An 11,673-nucleotide genomic window follows, 5' to 3' on the forward strand; every position below is an offset into this window, starting at 1 on the left:
CAGGCTGTAGCGCAGTGACACGCTCATGGCCATTGCAGCCTCGACATGCTGGGCTCAGGTGATCCTTTTGCGTCAGCCTTCCACGTAGCTGGAACCATAGGCATGTGCCACCATGCCCAGCTATTGTTATGATTTAGTGTAGAGACGAGGTCTTGCTGTGTTGCTCAGGATGGTCTTGAACCTCTGACTTCAGTTAGTCCTCTTACCTATGCCTCCCAAGGTGCTGGGATATCAGGCATGAGCTACCGCCCCCAGTATTATGAAAGACTCTTAAGGCAAACTTCCTCCATCATAAGTCTGAAGCTTTTAAAAATATTATGAAATTCACCCCCACCCCTCATCAATGCATCCCCCCACCTCACATACACACCAATGTGCTTTGAAATACAATTACCATCATGAAACCCCTCTGAATAAAGCATTTATAAATGACTTCCCTTGCTCATAAGACTAATAACACAATCCATGCCGTGGTCAAACCAATATTTACTAGTTGCTTCCAATATTCACTCCCCACACTTTCAATTAGTAATACAACCCAGTGAAATACGACATTTCCCAGCCAACCTTGCAACTAACTGTGGTCACATGGCTACATTCTGGAAAGCAGGACGTTAGTAGAAGTGACGTATGCATCTTTCAGGAAAATTGAGTAACCCTTGCACTTCCCCTTCTTTAAGCAGGTTCAATCTTGTTATTTTTGATGCTGATGGGCTGCCCTACGAAACACGTGGATGAGGGCTCCCTAGACCTGTGGAACACTTCTGGGACTCACTGCGAAGCTGAATCTCAGACAAGAAGGGTTTATACACAGGAAAAGGACCAACCAGTCAGTGGTTTTGTGAGCAGTCAGCCTATAACCTTCTAGTTTCTCTTTGGAAGGAAAAAATGTTTTTCGCCTAATTTTTCAGGCTCAGCTGAAAAAGTAATAAGAAAGAGTAATCACAGAAGACATGTAAAAACATAAGCTGAAACTTTTACTCTTGATTCTCATAAACAAAGAAAATGTACCCAAACAAATAATAATCTGATATGGATTTGTCATGAGCTGTATGAGATATTGCTTCCTTATCTAAGAGAGCTATGAATCCTATGTGTGCTAAAACCAGAAGTATCTGGAACTGTTAGAACTTGTTAATTTTTTATTTGGAGAATTATTAAGGCCTATATAAGTGAACATCTTTGTCAGATAGATATATTACTTTTATCTAATAAAAATAATAGGTGTCCCACCTTACTGCAAAGTTTTAAAACTTCAAGTTATTAGAGGCGTTACCAATTAAAAAATTAAGGTTAAACTGAGAGTAGAAAAGTAAAGGACCTGAAAAAGAGCCTGAACTATATCTCTTCTACTTTTTGTCTCTGCCTTCATAAAGCAATTTAATACTAAGCAATGTACTTTGAAATGGTGTTAGTACAACACGAGGCATTCTGCTTCAAACAGAATTTTAATAATAGACACTTCATATTTACATCAAGAAGATGAGCTAAATCAAGAGGAGTACATGATACTTGCATGCAAAGTGATAATTTTCCAGAGACAATTTAGATTTTTTTTCCTGATTACAACTGCAGAATACTTGCTTATGTAGAAATCTGGTAAGTACTAATATGGTATAAAATAAATTCTAGATTCTTTTTCTGATTCTTTCTGATAAAATTTCCTTTAAAAAATTGAAAATTCCATATAAAAGTTGTTTATTTTATTGTTTTTGATTTGTTTCCCACTTTACATTATAGACCTTTCAGTACCTGCCAATTATATTGCCACCTTTTAAAGAAAATGCAGCTTTTAGCAATTCTTTGTTGATTCAAATGAAATCAACCTGGCTCAGCTAATATTAACTGAATAGATTGAGGATGGAGTCCTAATACCAAAGGCTAATCAATAGGAAATGTTTGAAATCAGATGTTGAGTGATTCAGGCAGTTTTTGCCAACTTGGAGAAATTGCAAAGGAGAGGAGAGAGAGTTCGAGAACATTACAAAAGAATTCATGGAGAACCCATGATGTGATCAGAATACATGAGATGTCTCGTGCAGTAGACATCTGGTATTACAGTACATCCTCACTACATGAAGTTACCTGGAAAAATTATCTTCCTTGCTCACTGTAGAAACATAATACTCCTCCAACCACCCCCAAATAAAAACAAAATAAAAAAACTGTGAACATAAAATTTAATGGCTATTTTTATAAATCTTCTATCATATGCCTGTTACTGGCCATTCAGGGCAGTGTTTGTCAAACTGAGTCACAACCTATACTTAACGTTGCAGAATCAATTTAGTGTATCAAAGCCAGCTTTTTTTTATTGACTTGTCTAAATGAATAGACTGGATTGGACAATTTCTTTCTTTCTTCTTTTTTTTTGAGCTGGACTCTCACTCTGTTGCCCAGACTGGAGTGCAGTGGCTGCTCCCGGCCACCTCAACCTGCTGGACTCCGGCCATCCTTCCGCCTCAGCCTTCCAAGTAGCTGGAACTACAGGCGCTCACTACCATGCCTGGCTAAGTTTTTGATTTATTGTAGAGATGAGGTCTCACCAAGTTGCCCAGGCGGGTCTCAAACCCGTGAGCTCAGGCAATCCACTCACCTCAGCCTCCCAAGGCGCGGGATTATAGGCTGAGCCACCGAGCCTGGCTTGGACAATTTCTTTACATGAGATTTTTCATGCATGTGTGCATCTGTTGAGTTTCTTGTAGACCTAGTATTTTCTTACTATAGGTGATAGTCAAAAAAAGTTTGCAGATCATTGATATAGGTTGCTTCTAGTTTTTCAAAATTATAAATAATGTTATAATGAACATCTCTGGGTTGGGGAAATTCGGTCTGCATTTCTATTTATTGCCTAATGTTTGATTCCCAGAAGCAATGTTGTTGCATGAAAGGGTAGAACATTTAAGAGATTTTTCAAAGATATCACCCAATTGCTTTCAAATTTTTTTCATTTAAACTCAGACCAGGCCAGCAGAGAACTTCAAATTCATTGTTAAAACTGTTAGCGAGCATTTTCTTTTCCTCCTATCATTAATAATTTAATGAATAAAATAGTCATCATTGTTTTACTTTATATTTATTTGAGGATTAATGAGGCTGAATATTCTTTGAGACATTTACTGTGAATTATATATGTATGTCCTTCCACTTTCTGCTATTTTATACATATGTTTTTGAGGAAAGTTTCTTCATCATTCTCTAGAGATGAGAGTCTATCAGAAAAATAAAATGGGAGAGAACATTTTAATCATTTTGATATTGCCAGGCTGACATCAGTTCACCTTTAGACTTTTATCCTTCCCTTGATTTTGAGAAAAGCTGCCTGATAAGGTATATTAACCTTACAAATAATTAAAAAATAACCAATGCCAGAATAGCTGGGGCAACATGACACTGCAAGTTTATACTTTGAACTTCTTCCTCTGTGCCAAACACTGCACTATTAGGTTTACTTTTTAGATTGAAGACAATAGTATGAAAAATTTTAAAGAACAGTTATGACCCATGGAGGGTAAATTGAGAAGTTCCAACATACATATGATGGGAGTTTGGAAAAAGAGGATTGAATTCAAGTGCAAAGAATCAGTTTCGGAAAAGATTATCACTGATAATATTACAAAATTTGCCGGGCTCGGTGGCTCAGCCTGTAATCCCACGCCTTTGGGAGGCTGAGGTGAGTGGATTGCCTGAGCCCGCGGGTTCGAAACCTGCCCGGGCGGCAAGATCTCATCTCTACAATAAATCAAAAAATCAGCCGGGTCTGGTAGTGCATTCCTGTAATTCCGGCTACTTGGAAGGCTGAGGTGGAAGGATCACTGGAGCCCAGCAGGTCGAGGCTGCAGTGGCTGGGAGTGGCCACTGCACTCCAGTCTGGGCAACAGAGTGAGACTCCAACTCAAAAAAAAAAAATTAAAGAATAGGTTAAGTTTTCAGATTAAAAGCCATTTGTAATAAATGAACAGAATAATAAAAAATAATTCTACCATAGGGAATTAGGATACAGACAAATATTTAAAAGTACTCTAAATAAGAGACCAATTATCTTCTAATGAATTCAAAGATACGCAGAATATTTTTCTTTAGCAACAACATAAGTCGAAACACAAATAAAAAATTTTAAAGTGTACAGAAATAAACATCAATTTAGAATCTGATACCCAACTAAACTATCACTAAAGACAATCTCTCTCCTCCCCTTTCTCTGTGTGTGTACATGTGTGTGCGCAGTTTTCTATCTAACAACTTCTATTTTTAAAAAGAGAAAGGAAACCCTGTCTCCTATTTCAGTTATTGCCAATAAAGTTACTAACATAACACATTTATCTGCTCCTCTTTAAATCAAAACTTCTTGAATACATTGTCATATATTCCTGTGTTCAATTCCTCTTTGCCAATTTCTTAAACTTGTTTAAATCAGGCTTTAAGTCCCAATATGCCAATGGAATAGCTTTTAGCTGGTTACCAATGACTTTCCCATTGCTTAATCTAGTGGTCAATTCTGAATCATCTTATTTGATCTATCAATAATATTTGCCACAATGGGTCACTTTCTCCTTCTTTGACATACTATCTAAATTTTGTATCTTGGACACCATTCTCCAGCAATTCTACCACCTCACGGGGCACTTCATCTTGGGCACTTTACTGTGTCTTCTTCATTTTCCCAACCACTTAGCAGTGACATATTCCCAGGAATTATCCTCCTTCTTCTTTTCTCTATCTGTGTTTATTTCCTAGGTGATCTCATTTGGAATCATGACATTAATATCAGGTATATGATGATGCTGTCCAAATCATAACTTCAATCTATACCTCTTTCTTGAACTATAGGTTCTTGTATTTAGTTTACTATTTAACAGTTCATTTGAATGCCTGCTAGGCAGTTCAAACTTATAAATCCATAACCAAACTTTTGATTTTACTCTCCTAATCTGTTTATTCTACAGTCTTAGCCATTTTTGTAAACATCAACTTCACCCTTTCAGATTTTCTGCATTCTTTCACTTGTACCCCATAACTAATACTCCACCAAACTCTCAGACATACCTTCATATTATATCTAGAATGTGATCACTTCTTACCAACACCATCTTTATCTCCATCCAAGCTACCAACATTTCTTATCTGGATTAATATTACAGTTTCTTAATTGGCCTACCTGCTTCTGCTCTTGAATATCTTTATTTCCAATCTTTATTGGAATTTGATCTCACTTGAATATCTTCATTTCCAACACTAAATTGGAATTGATCTCACTAAAACAAGAACATGCTACTTATTTGTTCAGAACCCTTTCATGGCATCCCATCTCACTTAGAGTAAATGACAAAGTACTCACAGTGGTCTGAAAGTATTATCTGATTTTTCCCCATCCCCACCCACTATCTTTGACTCAATTTACCACCACGCTTTCTTTGCTCATTCTGCTCCAACAAAACTGAACTCTTGGATGTTGCTTGAAGATCCCAAACAGTATATGATGATCCCTTTGCCTGGAATACTTTTCTCCCAGACTTCTTTTAACCATACATTCAAATATCACCTTATCTCTGAACTCTTTCCTGGCAACCAAGTTAAATAATGATCCATACACTTCTATATTTTTCTCCTTAGCACTAAACCTTGATATATATTTGTTTACTTGTTTTTTGTCAATCTCTTCTTACTAGCTTGTCAACTATATGAGTTCAGAGACTGTTTATTTTGTTCACTGCTATATTTTTAAGTATCTACAACCAACAGAAGGCAAGCAAGAATAATTTATTAGATGAACAAATAAATGGTGAGACTTGGTGAAAGGAAAGGTAAAATATGACAGTTAATTCAATTAAATAATGCATGCAAAAACACAATATGGAATACATTTCCTGTTGATTAGGGGAAAAAAAGAACATTTTAGGCAATAAAAAAAGGAAAATAGTGGAGACTAGGACAAAGGATAATTAAAATGTGCTATATTTTCTGCTTTGTTTAAGAGAAGGATAGACAATGCATGTAAAGTGAGAACACTGTTGTTGGTTGATGTGGCAGTGGGTAGTCTAACTGGGTACATGAGGACATGGGCATACAGTGAGCACAGGTAGAGTGGTTGTTGCAGCTTTCTGCTGCCTTAAGAAACAGCTGGCACCCACACTAGGGAGCACTGGAGAGGGCACACCCCATAACAGAGCCTAGAAAGGGTCTAGGAGGAGTCAGCTAGAGAAGCTGAGCTGATTATATCCTTAGAAAAGTGATAGGCTTCCCAAAGTTTAGAAACAGAACAAAAGAGATTTATGTTTATGTTCTGTGAATGTTTTCATTCCTTATAGGTAGAAAATGAAAGATTCGTATTCCTAGATAATTACTATATTTAAAATAAGATTAAATGAAACCTTTGCATCTTTCTCTTCTCAAAGGAACACTTCTGTAACATAATTACTTTAAACTACTACCTACATAAAGAAAGTCTAACAAAATATGCTTTAAGACTTTCTAAAAAAGAGAGGAAGATAAAAGATACAGTAAGATATCCTGTTCAAGTAAGATCAATAATGTAAGGATAGTTTAGTATGAGAGAGCTATATCAATATAATTTACTGCATTAATGATTTAAAAGAGGCAAGCAAATGGACATTCTAACACGAAAAAATAATTTAAAATTTAATACTTATGATAAACTCTCTTAACTAAAAATAGAGAGCAGTTTTCATAAAATTGTAATAACTGTAATATACAGCAATTTTTAAAAAATGAACTAGGGCTATAAAACAAAATGTTTGGTATTACAAGTGGCAATTTCCAGAATACATCCCATACTTAAACAGTGAAATATATGTGCATTTAAAGATTCACAAGTCATTTATGTTTCATGTATGTAACAAGCATGTTTAATATATGTAATAAAATTTTAAAAGTATAAAACAGGACTGTACAAATACTAATAATACATGACAATTCCTTCCTCTGAGGTGGCAGAGAGCAGAGTGAGACTGGGGAAGGTAAAATTAAGGCCTTCACATGTAACTGTAAAATTTGTTTCCTTAACAAATTATAGCTAAGGAGTTATACAAATTACAACTAAGAAGCACATATAGGAGAATGTTTTCATTTGATGTAACCATTTGGGTTACAGGTACATGGGTATTTGTTGTAACCTGATTTCATTAAAATAAAATAGCAATATAAAACAATGTAAATCAAAGAGCTCCAAATCTATACCCTTGCACAAAGGCAAACATAGCAGGTCTATAAAAAATTACATAGAAAGATAAAAAGAGGCTGTGATAACTTTCCATATATAGGGTACCTATCCTGGCAACAATCCTAAGAGGGGTAAGCTAGAATGGTTACTCAAGTCAGTTCCAGTCATTGAATCAATGACTTTCAACTCCCATGTTCCCTCCACCCACTCTCACAGCTCAACAGTTGACCCTTCCAAATCTTATTGTTGTATGATCAGGAAGAGGAGCTTTCTCAATCCCAGATTTTTGGGCTGAGGAACATTTTCTTCACAGATTCCAGAGAAAAGCCACAGAATGTTCCTTCCAAGAAGAAAAGCAAATAATATGTGATATTGCATAGGCTGGATCTTGTCACAAGGCTTCCCAGAGATCTGGGTCAGCAAAATCTGGTCAATGCAAGAAAAGCTGTTTTGTTTACTAGTCTTCAAGAAGCATTCTAATTCAAGGGCCCAAATGCTCCAGTGAAAAACTCTAATTGGCTGGTCATGGTGGCTCATGCCTATAACAGCAGCACTTTGGAAGGTGGAAGCAAGAGGATTGTCTGAGCCCAGGTTTGAGACCTCCTTTCTACAATAAATTAAAAAAAAAAAACTAGCTGGTGTCATGGTGTATGCCTGTAGTTCCAGCTACTTGGAAGGCTGAAGCAGAAAGATCACCTGAGCCCAGCAGACTGAGACTGTGGTGGCCATGAGCGTACCACTGCACTCCAGCCTGGGTAACAGAGTGAGACTTCAACTCAAACAAACAAACAAACAAACAAACACTGTGATTTAGGAACACATAGACTAAGTAACAAATAGACTAAGTAACAAATAGACTAAGATCTTGTTGATTAGGGAGTCATGTTTAGTCACCAAGAAATGCAACAAATAGCTATGAAAAGGTTGGCTCATTTACTCAAGTGGGCCATTGTGAAACCTGCTAGCAAATACCCATTAAAACAAGAACTAAAACATATTTCACATACTACAATGTGATTCAGCTGGCCAAGAAACATCAAGATAATAATATAGTAATCATAAAGGCAGCACAAGGCAAAATCACTGTACAGGACCCATCAATCCAGAGTGAACCTTACACATCTTTGGTCATCTGAGTGCCTAAGTGCAAACAAGACAGAAAGTTGCACTTACTGTCTCAAATGGTTGTAAAGAAAATTTATTATAAGTTTTATTTTTCTATTATTGTATGGCAACTATTGAGAATTAATTTAGAAACCCTAGCTGACAATTTCTTAGAAACAAAATCAGTGATTTAAAAAAATCATTTTACTTTTAAGAAGTAACATATTATTCCAAATTATGCATCCATTTATATTTATATAAGATAAATATATTTCTCTTTTTTTTTTTTTTTGAGTTGGAGTCTTACTCTGTCGCCCAGACTGGAGTGCAGTGGCCGCTCCCGGCCACCGCAGCCTCGACTTGCTGGGCTCTGGCGATCCTTACCCCTCAGCCTTCCAAGTAGCTGGAATTACAGGCATGTGCTACCATGCCCGGCTGATTTTTTGATTTATGGTAGAGATGAGGTCTTGCTGCCCAGGCAGGTCTCGAAGCCATGGGCTCAGGAAATCCACTCACCTCAGCCTCCCAAAGGTATGGGATTACAGGCTGAGCCACCGAGCCCGGCTAATATATTTCTCTTATATATTTATTCTGCATGTCATACAATAATACAGTAATATCCCTCACAAATATTTTCTAAAGAGTCAAAACTAGCAGCTATAGTTGCTTACCTAGAAACAGTCTATTTATTTGTTCTTTCCATTGAAAGAGATGAAAAACCTAGAGAATAGGTACCTTAGTTTGTGCTAAAACTATCTCTGAATATGACACAGCTTGTGCAAAAACTGGCATGCCTTGGTTGCTAATAAGAGGTTCAGCATTAACAGTAATTTTCACATCCCCAACTGAGTTGCATCAGTATCAAGAAAATCTTGTAAGCTTTGTTACTTTTTTTCTCCTCCAAGTGCAAAGTCTTTTTTTTTTTTCTTTGAGTTCTAATATTATACAGTCCTTGCTTTCGAGCAAAACCTAGGCAGGAGATTAGATGAGAACACCATAGAGCTGCCACTATGAGTTACAACCATGGCTCATCTTGATTCTTTAACTAAATTGATAACACGAATTATTTTGTAAGACCGTATTGGTATTTTCTTCCATGACAGCAATTTCAAAGGTAAGGGTACTCATTCATTCATGAATATTTGACTGAATCTTTCTAATGAGGCTTGGGTTTTATTGATTAATGCTTCTAAAACTAAAAAACCACATAACATTTTTTCTTTTCCTCAAAATTTTAATTCAACTGTGTTGTAGCCAATTTGCAAAAAGGACTTAACTTCTTTACCAACCAGACACATACACACAAACACATACCTACACAAAAATAGTAACTGTGTGAAGATTATGTTAAGTAATCTGATTGTGGTGATTATTATATAATATACACACATATCAAATCATCACATTGTATGACTTAAATATATACAAATTATTAATATTTGCCAATTATAGCTCAATTAAACTGGGAAAAATAAAGTTTTGCAAAAGAGAAAAAAAAGTGATATGCCTGTAAATTACTTCCTTTCAGTTCTTATTCCCATTCTAAAATAAGTTCACTCTATTTCTCTTTAGGGTTAATTTTATATTTAACAATTTTTAGGTGAAGAAGTTGGGCCAATGTAATAAATTCAGGAAAGAATGACTGAAGAGCCCTCCAACTCGGTAATAATTGGAATACTAAAAATCATAGATCCTATATTTTAGGGTTGAAAAGGATGACAAAAGTAAATGTACTTTGTAAACTTTCCCTAGAAAAATAGAATATTTCTATTGTAGATATGAAAACAATTATATGTGAAAACTACTGAAGTTTCAAATGCAGAGACAGAGCGGCCTACCCAAGAGTTAAGCTGTGTCCATGACAGGGAGCTTCAGTCATACATAGTACGTAACATCCACTTTCTTTGTTTCTTTCTTTAAAGCAGGATTTATTTTATTTTACTTTTTAATAGTCTGAAAAAGTAAAGTTTAATTTAAAAATCATATGCAAAAAATAACTTCTTATTCATTTTAAGTTTTCCCACTGGGTCTTTTATAGGCAAGTTAGTTTCCCTTTGAGTTCAAGCAGGTTAAAGATGCACCTACAGTGGACAGAGACCCAGACCCTCAACTGGTGAACAAAAGCAACTGTTACTCAGGCTTGAACAATGTCCATGACCTCAGTGATTAGACAAGAAGGCTGGCTTCCGGCGAGGTTCAGAAGGCCAGTTTCTTCATCAGCAGATAAACTCTGGAATCCACCTCAAATCCATGCAGGTTGTTGGCGTCCCCTTGCAGCCTCATGAGCGGATCCCCATAGGACACATAGGCAGAGAGACATGTTGCTGCTTCAGTAGAATTTTCGTCGCCCTCAATCCTGTATACTTTCCCACACATTACATACTCAAATTGATCAGTCCTGTACGGCCTATCATAATAAGTGGGATTGTATTCTTCATCATCAAGGGTGCCATCTTCATACAAGGTACTAGCTATAACCAACTGGAATTTGTCACCCAGGTCTACAGGATAAATTTGAATATTTACATCTAAGATGAGATCCATCTTGAAAGATTCACTCTCACAATGTAGTTGAGACACTCGGTCAAGTGTCTTGCCGTCTGAGTCAGTATCTTTCACAATAAATTTATCCTCAGAGGATACCTGCCATCGCAAGGGGGCCATGAGAACAGCAGAAGGACTGGATGCACACCCCCTCACGTGGAGAAAAGTAGAGAGAAAGAAAGGCAGCACCTGTCGACTGGTCAAGCAGGATTTATTAAGAAGAGAGAAAAGCTCCCACAGTGGGATGGAACCCGAGGGGGTTGCCCAATATCCACTTTCATGCAGGCTGTCAAACTCAGAATTGGCCAGACAGATTCACCTTCAGGATTCAGACATCTTTGTAGTTATAGAACAATAGGAAATAGCCAAAGCATCCCTGTAATTGCTAATAAATCAGATGATAATGAGGTGGCCAGGATTTTAACAAATAAAAGGGGATTCATATAAATTTGAATATAGGCATACCCTAGAGATACCGCGGGTTTAGTTCCAGACCACCGGAATAAAGTACGTATTGCAATAAAGTGAGTCACACAAATTTTTGGTTATCCAAGGCATACAAAAGTTATGTTTATATTACACTGTGGTCTACTAACTGAGCAATAGCATTATGCCTAAAAATGCAATGTACATAGATTAATTTAAAAATACTGTATCGCTAAAAAAGCTAATGATCATCAGAGTCATCAGTAAGTTGTAATCTTTTTGATAGTGGAGTGAGTGCCTTGCCTCATGTTGACTGATTAGGATGGTGGCTGCTGAAGGTTGAGGTGGCTGAGTCAATTTCTCATAATAAGTCTACAATGATGTTTGCTGTATTGATTGACTCTTCCTTTCATAAAAGA

General features: G+C 36.5%; 1 pseudogene; it reads right to left on the bottom strand.

The window, feature by feature from the left end:
• Positions 1-10,463: 10,463 nt before the first annotated feature.
• On the bottom strand, positions 10,464-10,957 carry LOC103256011 (annotated as a pseudogene).
• Between the last annotated feature and the right edge of the window lie 716 nt (positions 10,958-11,673).

Source organism: Carlito syrichta, unplaced genomic scaffold (genome assembly GCF_000164805.1).
Source record: "Carlito syrichta isolate Samal-C Ts95f unplaced genomic scaffold, Tarsius_syrichta-2.0.1 Scaffold288840, whole genome shotgun sequence".
Classification (NCBI taxonomy): Eukaryota; Metazoa; Chordata; class Mammalia; order Primates; family Tarsiidae; genus Carlito; species Carlito syrichta.